The sequence below is a fragment of the Nuphar pumila genome, chromosome 3, assembly GCF_984573655.1.
Source record: "Nuphar pumila chromosome 3, dmNupPumi1.hap1.1, whole genome shotgun sequence".
Taxonomy (NCBI): domain Eukaryota; kingdom Viridiplantae; phylum Streptophyta; class Magnoliopsida; order Nymphaeales; family Nymphaeaceae; genus Nuphar; species Nuphar pumila.
This window is the reverse complement of record NC_143251.1, coordinates 63855844-63877207: the sequence shown is the minus strand read 5'-3', so window position 1 is coordinate 63877207 and position 21364 is coordinate 63855844.

Sequence of the window (21364 nt, the reverse complement as noted above, 5' to 3'; positions counted from 1 at the left end):
GACTTAATAGGCAATCTTATGGCCTATGAAGTCCACATGAAAGAAAGAAGGGAAGAAGAACAACCAATAAAGAAAACTCTAGCCTTCCCAGCTCTATCTGAGAATGAAGACTCAGATAAAGAATCTGAAATTGCGCTACTAACCAAAAAATTCCAGCGCTTCATGAGAAGGAACCGGCTTCCAAACAAGCACAAGGAAAGAAAAGATCCTAAGGAAGATCCCATGTGCTATCAGTGTAATAAGCCAGGTCACTTGAGGTGTGACTGTCCCCTTCTCAAAAGAAAGTCCAAGACCGAGGAACCAAAGAAGAAGTTCTTCAAGAAAAAGGCTCTGCATGCTCAATGGGATGACTCAGAACCATCCACAAGTGAAGAGTCAAGTGATGATGAAGCCGAAACTGCAAACATGTGCTTCATGGCAAACAAAAGCTCTGTAAGTGAAATTTCTGATTTTTCCTTTGAAGATCTTCTAGATGCTTTTTAAGAACTATTTGAAGAATCTAGAAAATTAAACTTCAAAAATAAAACTTTAAAATCTGAAAATTTAGAGCTTTCCCAGAAAAATGAAAAACTCAGTAGTGAAAACTCTGAGTTGAAAAAGAAAAATCTTCATATTACTTCTGAAATCTTATCTACTAGCTTCAAGACTAAAAATCTGCAAGTAGAAATTTCAGAATTAAAAAGTAAAACTGAAAACCTTATGAAAACGGTTTTCAAGTTTACCAAAGGAAAAGAAAACTTGGATAAACTCCTATCTTCTCAAAAAGTCTCTTTCTACAAGAATGATATTGGCTACTCTCATTTCAACAAGCCTTCTTGTATGAATCAAAAGACCACTTTTGTGAAAAGTTCGTCTGAACCAAATAAGGAGTATTATAATGTTAATTCTTTTAACTCCTCTAAGGTTGTAGACAAACCCAAATCCAAATGGATATGGGTTCCAAGGTCTAACAAAAAGGGACCCGATTGGGTACCAAAAAGAAATTTTACTTGATGATTTGCAGGCTCCAAATATGAAGAACAGATGGATTCTAGACAGTGGATGTTCAAAATACATGACTGGACATTCAGACCTCTTTGATGTTCTTCATAAAAAGGAAGGAGGAACCGTCACCTTTGGAGATAACAACAAAGGTTTGATAATAGGTATTGGTAATATTGAAAATATAGATAAACCTCTTATCAAAGACGTTCTCCTGGTTAAAGGCTTAAAACATAACCTTTTAAGTATTAGTCAAATGTGTGATACAGGTTATAATGTTAGCTTTAATCATAATGCCTGTTTTATAGCAGACACCAACGAAAATATCATCTTAAAAGGTATAAGAAAAAATAATATATATGAACTATACATAGAAAACATCACAGAACATTGCTACATAGCTAATAATGAATCTCAACATCTATGGCACATGAGAATAGGTCATATCAATTCTAAATACATGTCTAAATTAGCTAAAGATAAGTTAGTATGTGGGTTACCCAAAATATCTTTTAAAAAGGATTATTTTTGTGATGCATGTCAATTAGGAAAACTGTCAAAATCATCTTTCAAATCAAAAAATATCATTTCAAGCAAAAGACCTTTAGAGCTTCTCCACCTGGATCTTTTTGGTCCTTCTAGGATAGCTAGTCATAATCACAATAAATACATTTTTGTCATTGTAGATGACTACTCAAGATTTACTTGGGTGATATTTTTGAAAAATAAAAGTGATACGTTTTGTCAATTTGAAATTTTATGTAAAAAATTACAAAATGAAAAATCTTGTTCTATTGTTAAAATCCGTAGTAACCATGGAGGAGAATTTGAAAATGAGCTTTTTGAAAATTTTTGTAACTTGCATGGTATTTCTCATAACTTTGCCTTTCCTAGAGCTGCACCTCAAAATGGTGTAGTAGAAAGAAAGAACAGAACCCTTCAGGAATCTGCTAGAACTATGCTCCAACACAACAATCTTGCTAAATCTTTTTTGGCAGAAGCTGTTAATACTGCATGCCACATAACAAATAGAGTTCTCATTAGACCCTTATTAAATAAAACTCCCTATGAACTATTCTATGACAGAACTCCAGGAATAGACTATTTCAAAGTCTTTGGTTGTAAATGTTTTATCCTAAACACAAAAGATAGCCTAGATAAATTTGATGCTAAATCTATTGAAGGCATATTTTTAGGATATTCAAGTCATAGTAAAGCATACAGGGTTTTCAATAAGTGTTCTAAGTCTATTGAAGAATCTATGCATGTTAGTTTCTGTGAATCTATTGATCAATCTGTTCATAAGCAAACTAACGATGATGATGTTGAAAGTACAGATTTATTTTTAGATAACACAGCTAAGTCTAATGAAGATGATCATCAAAGAACATTTGTCGATATCAAATATCATCCTCAAAAGCAGATTTTGGGAGAACTGACAAAGGGAGTTCAAACTAGAGCTCAGCTAGAACGGATTGCAAATATGGCATTCATTTCTCAACTTGAACCAAAGAAGATTGATGAAGCCATCATCGATGAGTTCTGGATGCTAGCCATGACTGAAGAACTGAATCAATTCCAAAAGAATGAAGTTTGGGATCTTGTACCAAGACCAAAGGATCATCCGATCATTGGGACAAGATGGATGATGTCTTTTTGTAATCGTTATAAATTTTGAAAAGATTTTTATATGAAAAACATGTGAAAACCAGACATCAAATAATAAAAACCGGTTCTCACTAGTGGATGAGACCGGGTCGAATTCAGGGAACGGGAATATTTTGTATTCAAGCACACAATTCTAAACTATTCTTTATTGCCGAATTATTTGAAATGTAAAATGTTCAAGAAAAGTAAAAACAACTAATTATTACAACAAATGAATACCCTTCGCAGAGGGCGTAAAGTGCAATATTTACAAACCCAATTAAATTCCTAATTCTAAACTAAAAAGTAAAAATTCTCCTATTCTTGCACTTCATGTCACGTAATCTCTTCAGCTCCACTCCCTTGCAATCCTGCACAAATCAAGAGAAACACGAGCAGTACAAAATAAAAGAATAAAACTATACTAAAAAAATATTTATAAAATCTAAATGACACTTCAAATTAAAAATGATTACTAACTACTAATTGACATGAAATAAAATGCTAATTATATTGAAATCTAATTAAATCTAACTACTATATAATTGATGAACTGACAACTAACTATTGGTAGATTAAACTGAAATCTACAAGTTAATGAACTAATACTCAACAATTAAAACTCAGCAAAACTCAAATTTTCTCCAGCTAACACTTAATAACAACATGCAATGACACTCATTGAAAATCAATAGTGAAATTCATAGAAAATACACTATGAAACTTAGCATTTCATGCATTTGATATGTACTGGATTTACACAACATTATAATTCACAGATATTTCAAACATCTACTGAAATTTTTACTACAATCTCAACACTCTTCAATCAATACAAGATTGCTAAAAATTATTTTCAAGACTGCCGGATTTCACTCAACTTCAATTGCCGGAAGACTTTTGCCAGAAAACATTGATTGTTAGTAAAGTTCAGACATTTTTTTTAAATCGCGATGAACTTAGAGGAATCACGATTCCTCTGTAATTCATGGATGAAACTCTTGATTTTACAGCTTACGCACGATGGAATCAATTGGAAATCAACCAGGCAATTACAAGAATTCTCTTTATCATGATCGATGATCAAAAGATTACTTGCCAGAAAACAGTAAAAGCACGGTGATTACAGATCAGACACTTGCCGGAAAAACAATCACTTACCGATATTCCAACCAGCAACAGAGATCAAATGTTTAGTAACTTCAACGAACGACAATAAAAAAACAGTAACAGCCATCGGAGATCAGTAAAACACGACACTCAATTGAATTTTAAACAATCGATCACCGAAAAACAATCAATCAGTCACCAGAAAAACAGTAAAACTGATTCAAAAATCAGTATCTCTCTGGCTAAAGCAGGGGATTCTGATAGGAGAATATCAGATATTAGTAAACACAATTCAAATTTTTGGATGACAGAAGACACAGTGATTTCCAAAGAGATCAGAGCTTCATCGGAAATCTACTCATCAACATCGTTCAGAAAAATTTTGGCGGAGATTCAGCCGATTGCTGGAGCTACTTTGGTCAACAATCCGATATTGTCAAATTGAAGTTCAAACAATTTAACCCAGGAATCAATTGAAGATACTCGATCCAGACATCTAATCGTTCAAACTCAAGCAATCAAGCACCGGAAAACTCATTCAGGCTGGACTTCACTCGCCGGAAGTCAGATTTCAGTCATGACGATCAACAGAATTTTGAAAACAATTTGTCTACTTCTGATATTGATTCAGATAATCAATATACAGAAATTACTCCATCAGATCCAGATCAAGATTTTGATCAAGAATTATTGCAAGTATTTATCAAAACGATTCCTCAGAACAAATATTTTGGAAGATCCCTGTTGATCGTCGGAATTCCTTTGCAGATATTTTTTTCCTTTTTATGTTTTCTTGACAATTTTTTTCATTTTCCAAATTGAGATGCAGATTATCTTTTAAAAAAAAAAATTTAAAACGAAGAAGAAGAAAAACTAATTAGAAGAAGAAGAAGAAGAAGAAATAAGAAGAATTAGATGACTTACCTGGAATTGAAGGAGGAGGTGGCTTCCACTTCAGGCACCGCAATCGACGGGAGTTTTCTTGCCACCGGATGAGGATCGGCTGCGTGAACTGGAGGTAGATTGGAAGAGAAGTGGTCTCCACCACTCATGCCGCCGCCGGACTGAACATCTCCACCGGACTGAGGAAGAAGATAAGGAGGGAGAAGAGAAAGGCAAGGGAAAAGAGAGAGGGAAGAAAGAGAAGGGGAAATCCGGTGGAAGAAGGGGGAAAAGAGAGTGAACAGAGGGGAAAGAAGAAGGACTTGGCGTAAATGGGGAGACAATTGAAAAAATTTCATTTCGTGGGTTTTAAAAACCCCAAACCGGCTGGAACCGGTTCAACACAGTTTTATTTTTGAAAAGCAAACCGGTTGAACCGGTTTGTGTTTATTTTTGCAATTTTCAAAAATAAAAAAAAACTATATACCAGTTTATTATAACATTTTCAAAAATTTAAAAACAAAACTTATTTATGAAGAACTAAAAAAACTATTCTAAATTTTTTTCTCTTTTTTTTTAAAAAAAAAAACAAACACTTAAAATGAAAAAATATTTTTGTATATTATTTTTTTATTTATTTCATTTTTAATTGCAAACTAAAACTAAACTACTATGAATATAACAAAAACTAAAATATGTATAAAAATGTAAAAATAAAACTATTTTTCATGCATTTTCTATTTTTAAATCATTTTAGCACATTTACTCAAAAACTAACATAAAATTGGGTTTTTGAAACATTATTTCATAAAATCATGCATATTTAAATGTTAATAAACCCTGAATTATATGCATGATCAAATACCCCCATGCTTATGTTTTGCTAGTCCTCGAGCAAACTAGAAAAATGCAAGAAATCAAACTATCACCTAACTCACTTTCGTAGGAATCACGGTTGCATTTAGCTCATGCAACAAGCCCTTTCAACCCCTGGGTTACCCCAGTGGACGAGTAAGGTCTCGTGAGGGTTTGCAGTGATGCTACCCACAAACATCTCTGTCATGTATGCATAATATTACACATCCTCATAAGCAGTAGGTAATTAAAGACTTTGTTTTCACAAATATTTCCTATTATTTCAAAATCAAAATATAATTAGAGTCTTTTATGTACTACCACAGAAAAAGAATTTCTTTCACTTTTCTAAAAATCACAATTATTTATGTTTTATTCTTAGAAAATCCAATAAAAACATATTATTATTTACTTATCCTCACTCATATGTTTTCTGCACAAGTTTTCTCAATCACACTTCTAAGCATTGAACTTTTCTTTCTTTTTCAGCTCTTTTCTCTTTTTTTTTTTCTTTTCACGTTTTTTCTTTTTGCGCACTTATTTTTCTCATATAGCTTGCGTGTGGTCTGCTTTTATGCCTTGTGCAATGTCAATATCTTCTATACTTTTTCAATACATACCAAAAGATATCAACTAAGACATAAAAGTGACTTCCTTCATTCACCTTTATAACATGAGAGTCAAATATTTCAACTTGTATCTGTTCTCAGTTACTTAGGATCACAAAGTTTTCCACTCTCTTTTTCAAAAAATGGAATTAAAAGTTTCAACTTACATCTAAGTTCCATCTACTAAGGATTGTGGAATTATCCAAACAACCTAACGCATGCTATTTTTTCTTTTGAGCTCATTTTTATGCTTTTGTTCATTTGCTTAGTTTTCCAAAAATAGAACTGTGCATATTCATATTTATGATTCAAAATAAACTTTAACATGTATCTATCATCATTTCCTCGAAATCCGCATAAACAACCATAATTTTTAGATCTATGTCAGAAAAAAAATTTCGTGGGGCTTAAAAATCCTCTAAAAACATTAGATTTGAAATAACATTCATATAAGTTCAAACTCTTTCTTAAAAAAAATCTACTTTTCATGAGAGATGTGTAAACATGTGCAAGAACGTAAACAGAAATATCAAGGTGTGCAAACTACACCCTCCCCCATGCTTGAATGACACTGTCCCAGTGGCACTCCCCCATGCTTATATGAAACTATGTGAATGCACATGAGAGAAATAAATGAGGGAAAAGAGTAGAATGACCTGAGATGAATTAAAAATACATGTTCTATGAATGTAATAAATGCAATGTATACATGACAAAACACAAAACTCATGAATGAAACAAAAAGAACCTGAAAAACTCATGAAAAAGTACAAGCAAAATAAAATCTATAAATTCTAAGCAAATCTAATAATATACAAGATATGGGTTGCCTCCCATAAAGCGCTAAGTTTCACGTCCCCAGCCAGACGGATCCCTAGAAAAATCCTTCATCGTCCATGAGATCAATGGACATGAAGTCAGACTCAATCGGGCTCTATGAAGAAAAGAGTGTCATCTGTGACACTACGCACTGTGTTTCCATCCCTTCTACCTCCAAATGTAGTACCATGACTCTTTTGACATGAAGAACAGAGATTAGTCTCATCGGAGAGATTGGTCAAGAATCGAGAGTCTAGGACCGACCGAGTATCAATGAATGCTACTTCAGACAAATGGTGAATATGATCAGGCTTGACTTGGTCAAGCACCTTCTGCATTTGCACCTCTTGCTTACTCAAAACGATTGGTGATCCTAAAGGCTGAGAAAATGGGGCTTTATATGATGAACATGTATGCTGTGAGTAAGGCCCCTTCTGCTGAGGTATCATGGAGATCGACTCGTCAGTAGAAATGATATGAGGTTCATGAGTCGATTCCTGAGTGGAGTGACACGCCTTCCCATACTGAAGGGGTGTAATAGATTTGACTTGCTCATGATGTGAAGCAGTGGGTTGCAAGTCAAATGACATGGAATCCTCTCCCTTGGATGTGACAACAGAATGACTAGATGGGTTCCCCTCGCTTTGCCTACTGAAAGTCTGAACCAATTGTCCCATTTGAGTCTCTAGCTTGGCTATTGACTGCGTATGGGAGCTCAAAACTTGTAATATCCTATCTTGGAAGGATTGACTAAATGAAGGCTCATGAGGATGGGATTGAGTATAAGCATGTTGGGCTGGGGGATGAACCTGTGGAAAAATAGGATGCGAGTAACCTTGTGAAGGGTTACTGGGTCTATATTGTGTCTGGGAGGGCTGATGGGATGGAAAAATAGTCTGGTTTCGCCAAAATAAATCGGGCATGGGTTTAGCGAAACCTTGGGCAGCATTCACCTGCTCTTGAACGAATTCAGGATATAATGGTGCTGCCGGACAATCTGAAACACAGTGTGCAGGGCTAGCACATAGCTCGCACACTCTTTCTACTGGATCTCTCGAAGAATTGGCTAGGAATTGATCTAACTTCCTAGTCAATTGGTCAACCTTGGTACGCAATTCTAATTCGGACCCAACTTCAGAAATCCCAACCTTCCTAGGACCACTAGACAGAGATGTAGTCCTATCGAGTCGTGAAGACAAGTTATGATGCATCGTGTTTTCACTCAAGGTCTCGAATAGAGACCACGCCTCGTCCTCACTTTTGAGCATAAAAGTGCCCCCACAAGACGAATCAACCATTTGACGATGCTTTTCAGTAAGCCCGTCATAAAAATACTGCACCAACTGCCAACGAGGCACCTGGTGATGGGGACACTTGCGGAGAAGATCTTTCAATCTCTCCCAAGACTCGTGAAATTGTTCTTCCTCAATTTGAGAAAAAATGGTTATAGCTTTATGAAACTGGTTCGTTTTACTAATTGGGAAATATTTTTTTAAAAATTCTCTTTGCATTCCTTCCCAAGTAGTAATATGAACCGTCTCAAGAGATTTTAACCAGTGCTTGGCTTTATCTTTGAGAGAGAACGGAAACAAAGTCAACCGCATAGCATCATCTCCAAAGTTATTAATTCGCACAGTCGAGCAAATCTCAAGGAATTCGTCGAGATGACGATATGGGTCCTTATTGCTATGGCCATAAAACAAAGGTAACATTTGAATCACACTGGCCTTAATCTCAAAATGGCTCGCTCCTACATCAGGTCTCGTGATGCAGGAGGTGGGAGTATATGTATTTGGCATGAAGTACTCCCTCAAAGGACGGATTAATTGATGATCGTCAGCCATTGCGTACACCTTGGAGTAGACCGGTGTAGCACACGTCCTAACTTTGGGTTTTCTACCTAACTAACGCATTAAGCGGCCAAACCACGCAAACCACAAAGCGAGTGAACTAAAAACAACAAAAACTAAACAAACACCACGCAGTTACACATAAAAGAGATTATGCACAGAAATATAAAATCTATGTGTACGGTACCAATCGTACACAGTCACCTCTAAGGGGATCCTAATAGGTGGGCTGTGCAGAAAAGTAAGCTCTTCTCTAAGATATGCACATACGTGGTTCTAAACCTAAATGCAAAGCAAACACTAGGCAATAAAGTGAATACTAATATTACGCCGTTCCCCGGCAACGGCGCCAAAAATTTGATGTCTTTTTTGTAATCGTTGTAAATTTTGAAAAGATTTTTATATGAAAAACATGTGAAAACCAGACATCAAATAATAAAAACCGGTTCTCACTAGTGGATGAGACCGGGTCGAACTCAGGGAACGGGAATATTTTGTATTCAAGCACACAATTCTAAACTATTCTTTATTGCCGAATTATTTGAAATGTAAAATGTTCAAGAAAAGTAAAAACAACTAACTATTACAACAAATGAATACCCTTCGCAGAGGGCGTAAAGTGCAATATTTACAAACCCAATTAAATTCCTAATTCTAAACTAAAAATTAAAAATTCTCCTATTCTTGCACTTCGTGTCACGTAATCTCTTCAGCTCCACTCCCTTGCAATCCTGCACAAATCAAGAGAAACACGAGCAGTACAAAATAAAAGAATAAAACTATACTAAAAAAATATTTATAAAATCTAAATGACACTTCAAATTAAAAATGATTACTAACTACTAATTGACATGAAATAAAATGCTAATTATATTGAAATCTAATTAAATCTAACTACTATATAATTGATGAACTGACAACTAACTATTGGTAGATTAAACTGAAATCTACAAGTTAATGAACTAATACTCAACAATTAAAACTCAGCAAAACTCAAATTTTCTCCAGCTAACACTTAATAACAACATGCAATGACACTCATTGAAAATCAATAGTGAAATTCATAGAAAATACACTATGAAACTTAGCATTTCATGCATTTGATATGTACTGGATTTACACAACATTATAATTCACAGATATTTCAAACATCTACTGAAATTTTTACTCCAATCTCAACACTCTTCAATCAATACAAGATTGCTAAAAATTATTTTCAAGACTGCCGGATTTCACTCAACTTCAATTGCCGGAAGACTTTTGCCAGAAAACATTGATTGTTAGTAAAGTTCAGACATTTTTTTTAAATCGCGATGAACTTAGAGGAATCACGATTCCTCTGTAATTCATGGATGAAACTCTTGATTTTACAGCTTACGCACGATGGAATCAATTGGAAATCAACCAGGCAATTACAAGAATTCTCTTTATCATGATCGATGATCAAAAGATTACTTGCCAGAAAACAGTAAAAGCACGGTGATTACAGATCAGACACTTGCCGGAAAAACAATCACTTACCGATATTCCAACCAGCAACAGAGATCAAATGTTTAGTAACTTCAACGAACGACAATAAAAAAACAGTAACAGCCATCGGAGATCAGTAAAACACGACACTCAATTGAATTTTAAACAATCGATCACCGAAAAACAATCAATCAGTCACCAGAAAAACAGTAAAACTGATTCAAAAATCAGTATCTCTCTGGCTAAAGCAGGGGACTCTGATAGGAGAATATCAGATATTAGTAAACACAATTCAAATTTTTGGATGACAGAAGACACAGTGATTTCCAAAGAGATCAGACCTTCATCAGAAATCTACTCATCAACATCGTTCAGAAAAATTTTGGCGGAGATTCAGCCGATTGCTGGAGCTACTTTGGTCAACAATCCGATATTGTCAAATTGAAGTTCAAACAATTTAACCCAGGAATCAATTGAAGATACTCGATCCAGACATCTAATCGTTCAAACTCAAGCAATCAAGCACCGGAAAACTCATTCAGGCTGGACTTCACTCGCCGGAAGTCAGATTTCAGTCATGACGATCAACAGAATTTTGAAAACAATTTGTCTACTTCTGATATTGATTCAGATAATCAATATACAGAAATTACTCCATCAGATCCAGATCAAGATTTTGATCAAGAATTATTGCAAGTATTTATCAAAACGATTCCTCAGAACAAATATTTCGGAAGATCCCTGTTGATCGTCGGAATTCCTTTGCAGATATTTTTTTCCTTTTTATGTTTTCTTGACAATTTTTTTCATTTTCCAAATTGAGATGCAAATTATCTTTTAAAAAAAAAATTTAAAACGAAGAAGAAGAAAAACTAATTAGAAGAAGAAGAAGAAGAAGAAATAAGAAGAATTAGATGACTTACCTGGAATTGAAGGAGGAGGTGGCTTCCACTTCAGGCACCGCAATCGACGGGAGTTTTCTTGCCACCGGATGAGGATCGGCTGCGTGAACTGGAGGTAGATTGGAAGAGAAGTGGTCTCCACCACTCATGCCGCCGCCGGACTGAACATCTCCACCGGACTGAGGAAGAAGATAAGGAGGGAGAAGAGAAAGGCAAGGGAAAAGAGAGAGGGAAGAAAGAGAAGGGGAAATCCGGTGGAAGAAGGGGGAAAAGAGAGTGAACAGAGGGGAAAGAAGAAGGACTTGGCGTAAATGGGGAGACAATTGAAAAATTTTCATTTCGTGGGTTTTAAAAACCCCAAACCGGCTGGAACCGGTTCAACACAGTTTTATTTTTGAAAAGCAAACCGGTTGAACCGGTTTGTGTTTATTTTTGCAATTTTCAAAAATAAAAAAAAACTATATACCAGTTTATTATAACATTTTCAAAAATTTAAAAACAAAACTTATTTATGAAGAACTAAAAAAACTATTCTAAATTTTTTTCTCTTTTTTTTTAAAAAAAAAAACAAACACTTAAAATGAAAAAATATTTTTCTATATTATTTTTTTTTATTTCATTTTTAATTGCAAACTAAAACTAAACTACTATGAATATAACAAAAACTAAAATATGTATAAAAATGTAAAAATAAAACTATTTTTCATGCATTTTCTATTTTTAAATCATTTTAGCACATTTACTCAAAAACTAACATAAAATTGGGTTTTTGAAACATTATTTCATAAAATCATGCATATTTAAATGTTAATAAACCCTGAATTATATGCATGATCAATGGATCTTCAGAAATAAGCTAGATGAAACAGGTAATGTTATAAGAAACAAGGCCAGACTAGTAGCTCAAGGATACAACCAGGAGGAAGGTATTGATTTTGATGAAACATTTGCTCCTGTTGCTAGACTTGAATCTATTAGAATGTTTTTAGCATATGCAAGCTATATGGATTTCAAATTATATCAAATGGATGTTAAAAGTGCTTTTCTAAATATATTTATAAATGAAGAAGTTTATGTAAAACAACCTCCAAGATTTGAAAATGAACAATATCCAGATCATGTTTTCAAACTCAAACGTGCTTTGTATGGTTTAAAACAAGCACCTCGTGCTTGGTATGATAGACTTAAAACCTTTTTGTTAAAAACTGTTTTTTCTGTAGGCAAAGCAGACTCTACATTATTTGTTAAAATAGTGAATAATCATACCATAATTGTTCAAATATATGTAGACGATATCATCTTTGGATCTTCTAACAGCACTCTTTGTGAAGAATTTTCTAAGTCCATGCAGAAAGAATTTGAAATGAGTATGATGGGAGAACTCACCTACTTTCTTGGACTGCATATTAAGCAAACCAAGGATGGAGTTTTCATCAATCAATTTAAGTATGCTCGTGAACTTCTGAAGAGGTTCAACATGAACTTAACTGCTTCAAAATCTACTCCTATGAGCACTACTACTGTTTTGGACAAAGATAAAGATGGTAAGTCTGTTGATACAAAGGTATACCGAGGTATGATAGGATCACTTCTATATTTAACTGCTAGCCGTCCAGATATTATGTTCAGTGTTTGCTTGTGTGCTAGATTTGAGTCAAATCCAAAAGAATCACATCTTAAAGCTGTAAAAAGAATAATGAGATATTTAAAAGACACAGTTGATTTTGGATTATTCTATTCAAAATCCTCTACATTTGATCTAATCTCATACAGCGATGTTGACTTTGCTGGAAGTAAATCTGATAGAAAAAGCACAAGTGGAACATGTCATATGCTAGGGTACTCTCTTGTATCATGGTTCAGTAAGAAACAAAATTGTGTATCCTTATCAACTACTGAAGCCGAATATATTGCTGCTAGCCTAGCCTGTACACAAGTTATCTGGATGAAACAAACCTTAAAAGATTTTGGTTTAAATTTTGAAAATACAACTATCTTCTGTGATAATACTAGTGCTATAAACTTATCTAAAAATCCTATTCTACACTCACGAACTAAGCACATTCAAATAAGACACCACTTCTTAAGAGAACAAGTCTTAAACAAAATAATTAAACTGGAATTCATACCCACTAATCAACAGTTAGCAGATATTTTCACTAAACCATTGAAACATGAAGACTTTACACGAATTAGAAGAGAACTAGGAATATGCAAACTAAGTGACTTATAAATTAATCACACTTATTATAATAAGTTTTGTTAAAGTCTTATTTTAAAAAGTTTTCTTCTTCTTGTCGATTTTTGTTAGTCAAACTAGATTTCCCTATTCACGTACACTTCAAAACTCTTATAAGACACACTCTTTATGTCCTTCAACTTGTCATCTTTTCAAGTACACATCCATTATGACTTCTTGTCCTATCTCCTTTCACTTATATCCATAAAAACTAATTATATTAAAAGCTATCATGACATTGTTCACATCACTCATCTCATAACTCCTTTATTATTTTTGTCCTTTTGTGAAAACTTCTCTTACGATAAATTGATTCACCTTCAACATAATAACATAATTAGTTTATGAAAAATCTTGCTTTTCAAATTTTTGGTTAAATTCGGATGATTATTTTTTTTGGTTCTTTTACCTTATTCTAAAGATCTAGTTACTATGTTTTCACGGTAATTTTTTTTACTATATCATGTGATATCTCATATATTACGTACACTCTATTATATCTCACGTACATTTTTACTATATCATCTTTTATATCATAGCCTAAAGAACTATCTATTATCATCTCTTCATGTTTTACATCTTTTACAAAAAGTATTGTAAAAACACTTGTACTCCACCCATTAGTACGTTTTGTATCACCTTTTTATCTCTCTCTCTCTCTCTACATTATACATAGCTCCTTCTCACCTGTGACCATGACTCTCTCATACATTTTATATCTCTCTCCAATCGAGACTCATTAAAACCTTGTCCTTCAAATTTTTTTTTCTCATTAGTACCTTTAGTACTTTTTCTCTCTCTCATACGAATTGAGCCTCCATTCTTGTCAATTCATGTTTGTGACTCCTCTACTAATTTAAAACTTAACTTTATTCTTTAAAAACTATGAACTTCCTCAAATCGAGTTTCTTTAAAAATATGTTTATCAAATAAACATTAATTCATGTCAATCATAACTTTATCTCATGTCTTTCATCTCATATCAATCATGAATTTTTATTACTTCTTATCCTACTCGACAATCCATATATGTCATCTCACTTTTCTCCATGACTACTCTCACTCCTTCTACTCATATCCATAAAAAAAATTTCTTATACAAACAATTATTACTCTTTATTAATAAATATATTTTTGTCTCATCACTATTTATAGTCAAAGTGTGTCCCTCTCATCTTTACGTATACTCATAAAACAATACAAATGTGAAGACACATTAATCATGACACATTTTTTTAAAGCATTCTTTTCCTTCAAAAATGGCATATCTTTCAAACCACATATTCGTATCACCCTTCTTTATGTCTATTCATTTTTCTTCCACGCCAATTATTGCCTCTCACTCTCTCATCTTTGTTTGTCTTATTCCCAAATCACACTTCACGAATTTGGAATGCTTCCATATCAAGTAATATCATGTAGTTAAAATTGTTTGTTTTATTAGGCCATTATTTTCTTCACTCTCTTCAATAGGTCACTCCATCACTCATAACATCTCTCACTACTCGATACACTCTCCCATAGTATATTTGTTCAAATCTATGTCCTTCTTAACTTACATACCAATATGATACACTATCTTCCACCATTGATTTGATTTGTCATTCACAAGTCTCTTATTTTGCAACTCACGCATTTCCTCTTTCCACTACAATCTAAAAATCCTTCACTTCCTTTGCCATTCAATTATTGTCACAATTATTTTCTCTCTTCTATTTAACCGTTTGGTTCATTCCTCACCAATACCACTCATAGCTCTCTATCCTCCTACATACTTTCAAACTCCTTCTCAACTTCCTTTTGCAATGGCTTCCTCTTCAACCTCTGCAATCACTGCTGCAGATCTTAGATATCCAAGTCTTTTTCAATACTACAACTTACTTTGTTCTCGACCCATTCATGAAGGAAAATTAGTTCACTATGAAGACTTCATGCTATTTGACCTAGACAACTATCTCCCCGAACTCAAACATCTACTAGGATCTTCATCCCAAGCTGCCTATTTTCCTGAACTAGTTCGACTATTCTATACAAACTTTTCTACTGATCATGAACAAACTAAAATCACCAGTAAAGTCCGAGGAAAGCTGATGCTTTTTTATGCTTCCGACCTAGGTAGAATTCTAAACCTACCTTCCACCGCCACCGACCACAACAACATAGTACCAATCGAACGATCGGTACTTCGAAAAATTCTCCTCTGCACCAACTGTCATCAACTTCCCTGGCACATGAGGAATCTCCAACCTCATGCTCAATTACTTGCCCAGATTCTTCTCCACAACATCTATCACAAGCATCCCCGCAAGTGATTGGTTCCACGAAAAATCTCTCTCCTTATCTAAGCCATTTTCTCATCTACTCCGATAAACTGGTCCTCCATTCTTTTCAACCTTTTTATTCGTTATAAAAAATTCAAGCTTCTTCTTTTCGGGTGTTTCATAACTCCCATTCTCAAATACTTCAAAGTACCCCTTCACAACGAAGTTATCCTCCATCCCTCTCAGGTCCTCGATGCTACCACCTTCAATCTAAGTTCCCTGCACATGCCCGGCTCTGATGAAGAAGATCCAACATCCACCTTCAATTACTTCCCTGCTCTGATGGATGTCCAGCGCTCTCAGGATCGTATTCTTTGACATCAAGCCTCGTTGCAGCAAACTCTACAAACCCTCCAGTCGGATCAAATCAACCGAACACATCAACATCCTCCACCTTCGGGATAAACTTTTTTTTGGTCTGTAATAACTTTTAATTACTTTTGGTCTGTAATAACTCTCTTACTCTGATCCCTTCCTTTTTGTCTATGACAAAGGGGGAGAAATCCTGTCTCCATTATTAGAGAAATACTCTCTTTAAACATTTTTTTCAATATTTTATCATATTATTATTTCTATGCATAATGTCTTTTTGACAAAGGGAGCATATTTTGTCATCATCAAAAAGGGGGAGAATGTTGAGAAACTATGTTTTGATGTCACATAATATGATACACTGTCGTATTTGATTTTATATGATATGATAATATGTCCTCTTGAAAAATGTTATATTATGACTGAATATATTTTGCCATAAATCTAACGAGTATTTGAGGCAAGGATATCTCACCCAAAAAGGATGGAGACTTCCTGTTCAAGTACAACTAGTGCAATCATACTCCTTGAAGAAAAAGCTTGATGAGCCATGCATTCCTAAAGATCAACTGAAGAGATCGGCTACCTCAAGATGAATATTTTTTTCTTCTTTAGAGTCATATGTAACAGAACCTTCAGGAACATGCATATTGCATATTACATACTCATTCATAAAAACTATATCATAAAAGTATACGATAGTTTCAAAAAGCTCTTTTTTGAAAACTAATAATTGTACCTTCTTACAACCATTTATGAAAAATGTTTTTTGACATGATTTCAAAATGTAATAATTGTACCTTACATCATATACAAGACAACATGAATAGAAATGTAGGAAAAAGACAAAACACAAAATCGGCTACATAAAGAAAACAAATATAATATGTTTTGAAAAGACTCTAGTTACCTTCTTTAAAGAAATGTTTTTAAATATGGGTAAAAGACAAAACATGAAATCGGCTACATAAAGAAAAACAAATATAATATGTTTTTGAAAAGACTCTAGTTATCTTCTTTAAAGAAATAATTTTAAAATATGGGTAAAAGACAAAACATGAAAATCGGCTACACAAAGAAAACAAATATAATAAAGGTTTTGATAAAGACTCTAGTTACCTTTCTACAAACCCATAGAATGTCGACTTACTTGAAGTCATCATTCTCTTTGTACAAGCATTAAATACCTCCTGTAAGAAATCCTTGCTTAATATCCTTCTCAAGAATGTCGACCTTCTTGTAGTCCTCATTCTCTCTGAAGACTTTGAAAAACACAACATAAAGAAAACACTTGACATGACTATGTACAAATAAATATCTCAAAGCACTCATTGTACTTACACTCATTTAAAGTAAAGAAGTACTTATGTACCTCAAATCATTAATTAGAATAAAGACAAAAGTACAATCCAACGTTCAATGTACTATTGTAAGAAATAGACTTTTTACATAAAATATGTATTATCTAAAATATTACATCGACTAGTGTACCCTATATTTTACTTTTATGGAAAAAGGGATTCTCGAATTTCTCTAAAAGATGTTTTTGAAATGACATAACATTTCACATTTCAAAAAGGCTACGATTTCAAAATGTAACGACTACTTTTTTAAAAGCTATATAAACACACTCAAATAAACTATTCAACAAGGAATGGAATAGACGTGTGAGCTTACAACGAGAAAAATTCTATTCATTATTTGAAAAGAGAGCCTTGAAAAAGAAAGAGAAAAAGAAAAGAAAGAAAAGAGAAAAAGTCAAGTCCAGCTCTTTGACAAAGAGTATCCTCTGAGTGACAAACAGAACATTCTGAGAATCCTTCATTCGTGCATTCATATCATTTTGAAGGTTCTATAGGAAGTATTGTAACTCTGTTATTCACTGTATTCCTTCTTTGTTGAAAGAAGTAGACCTCTGAGAAAGAGGGTGTTGTCCTTCTCTGTTGAGAGAAGAAGACCTCTGTGGAAGAGGGTGTGCCCCTTCTCTGTTGAGAGAAGAATACCTCTGAGGAAGAGGGTGTTGTACTATTTATCCGGTGACTCGGATGTTATAGTGGAAAGCTCAAGTGGTTTGCTTGGGGACTGGATGTAGGTCTGGGTATTGACCGAACCAGTATAAATTCTGTGTTTTATGTGTTGTGCCTTATTGCCTGATTATTTTATTTTTTCGATTTTTAACGAATTTCACTAGTCACCCCCCCCCCCCTCTAGTGGAATTTCATGGTTATCAGCCTTTCAAAGGATTGGGCAAGAACGGAGATGGCCGACTAGAGCCAGTGGTCCCTGATCATCATCCCCGCTGGGCAGGATTGGGATTCATGGGCAAAAGATTTCACAAAAATACTGTCTTCATTAAAGGGATCCATTAAAAATTTTCTACCATCTGTCTTTTCTATTTCATTCATTTGATTTCTGCAGTTTGTAGGAACAATGTCCCATTTCAGTTCATTTTAAATGTCTTCATTTCATTTCAAGTCTTCAATAAAGTTATCAATTTTCTCGTCTATCTGGATGTCATCTTTCTCTTATTCCTCTACAATTTGTCTTCAAAATTCATTATTCTTATCTTTTTTATTCTCATGCAATTTATGTCATAGTGAATGGACTTTTTCTAAAAGCTATTCCTTTTCAAAATTTCAGAATGTCTTCTCAATCGATAAAAAGATTAGTCATCAATCCTTCAATCCTATCGAAACCGACAAAGATACATCGGGTCCGGGCAAGAGCAGAGGATAGTAAGGTCACAAAGCAGTCAGAAGAAATGGCAGAATTTTATTCGTCGCTTCCAAAGTTGCCAGAATTTGCAGCGATTCATAAACAAGATGAACCATCGACCCTAGTCCAGGATCCGACTGAGGACATCCATATTGGTTCAGAAGATAGTTCAAAAATTCTCAAGATCGGCACCAGCCTAAGTACAGATGAGAAGGAAAGGCTCATCGATTTTCTCAAGCAGTACCAAGAAGTATTCGCATGGACTTATGAAGATATGCTAGGTTTAGATCCTAAATTGGTGGAACATCGACTCGTTCTGAAGCTTGATGCGAATCCTGTTAACCAGAAGTTAAGAAAAATGGATCCTCGAATCGAGCAACAGGTCAAGGAAGGACTTGAGGACTTGCTTAAAGTAGGATTCATTCGAGCAATATATTATCCGGACTGGTTGGCGAATATCGTTGTAGTTCCTAAGAAAAATGGCAAAGTGCGAATTTGTATCGACTTTCGCGATCTCAATAATGCTACTCCGAAGGATGACTATCCACTCCCAAATATTGATCTCCTAGTTGATAGCACGGCTGGGCATGCTATGTTCTCCTTCATGGACGGATACTCCGGATATAATCAGATTAAGTTGGCTGCTCGTGACCAATCCAAAACCTCCTTCACTACGCCATGGGGCACTTTTTGTTATACAGTCATGCCGTTTGGGCTCAAGAATGCTGGGGCAACCTATCAGCGTGCAATGGCTGTCATTTTTCATGATCAGATGCACAAGACAATGGATGCATACGTTAATGACATCCTGGTCAAATCCAAAGAAAAAGAAGATCATATTGATGCTTTAAGTCAAGTCTTCAAGCGACTCATTCTTTACAAAATGAGACTCAATCCTCAGAAATGTGTCTTCGGGGTTGAATCAGGCAAATTGCTAGGCTTCTTGGTCAGCAAAAAGGGGATATAAATGGATCCCGCTAAAGCAAAGGCCATCATTGACATGCCACCTCAAACTACTCTTAAGGATTTGCGTAGTCTTCAGGGACGTATGCAATCAATTCGGAGATTCATATCCAACCTTGTCATGAGATGTGAACCTTTCAATCACCTACTCAGAAAAGGAGTGAAATTTGAATGGGGACCAGAGTGTCAGCAATCGTTTGAACATATCAAGAAATATCTTCTTAATCCGCCCGTTCTGAAGCCACCAGAATTGGGAAAGCCTCTTTTGCTATATGTTTCAGTTAACCAAGCCGCTTGTGGTGGATTCTTGGCACAGTATGAGGAAGGCAGTTTGATTGAACATGCCATCTATTATGTAAGCAAGACTTTCATTGATTACGAGAAGAAATATTCTCAAATAGAGAAGACATGCCTAGCACTGGTATGGATGTGTCAGAAGTTGAGACATTACCTGTCAGCATCAGAAGTCAAGATTCTTTCAAAACTTAATCCTCTCAAGTACATTCTAGAGCAACCATTCCTCAGCGGATGGATTGCCAAATGACAAGTCCTGTTAATGGAGTATGATCTGGGGTATGTTTCTCAGCAATCTATCAAAGGCCAACCAATTGCAGACCAATTGTCAGATTTTCCTTTGGCAGAAGATGTTAAAATCGAGGATAGTTTTCCCGATGAGCGGATCTATAATATCCAACAATCCCCAGGTTGGAATTTATTCTTCGACGGTTCCAAGAACATGGCCGGCATAGGGATCAGAATCTTGTTGATCACACCAGAGAAAGAGATGATCCCCTTTTCTCTGAAACTGGATTTTCAATGTACCCATAATATGGCTGAGTATGAAGCTTTAATACAAGGTATGAGAATTTTGCAAGACTTCAATGTTAAGAGGGTACACACTTTCGGCGATTCATTGCTCGTCGTCAGCCAAGTCAAAGCTGAATGGCAGGTAAAAGATCAGAAGTTGCTCCCTTACCAAAAGATCATTTTAGCCCTCATCAACAATTTCGATGAATTTCAACTTTTTCATATGAAAAGAGAGTTTAATCAAATAGCTGACGGTTTGGCCAGCTTGGGCTCCATTATGTCTTTCAGAAATGGAGAGTCCTGTCGGTAGACTTGACCAACTTGCCTTCGTTCCGGTAATGCAAGTCAACCAGGCAGAACAGAAAAAGAAGCCTTGGTACCAAGATATTAAAAACTTTAGTGAAACTGGTGAGCTTCCACCAGAACTATCAAAGAAGGAGCAAAAAGCAATCCAGCATATATCCGCCCGCTATTTTATCCTTGCCAATGTTCTTTATCGTCGTGGGTTCAGTTTTGAGTATTCCAGGTGCTTAGACGAAGAAGAAGCCAAAGAAATCATGCGAGAAGTGCATGAAGGTATTTGCGGTGGTCATGTCGGCTACCAAACCCTTGTTAAACAAATCATTCGGGCAGGATACTATTGGAGAACCATGCAGCAAGACTGCTATCGTTTTGTGAAGAAGTGCGTTTAGTGTCAGATGCACGCACCTTCCATTCATGCGCCAGCCACGTACTTGCAATCAGTCGTGTCTCCATGGCCATTTTCTATGTGGGCCTTCGACGTCGTAGGACCCATCACTCCTTCAGCTTCCAATGGTCATAAATATTTTCTTGCCGCAATAGAGTATTTCACCAAATGGGTGAAGCCGTCACTCTGCGTACA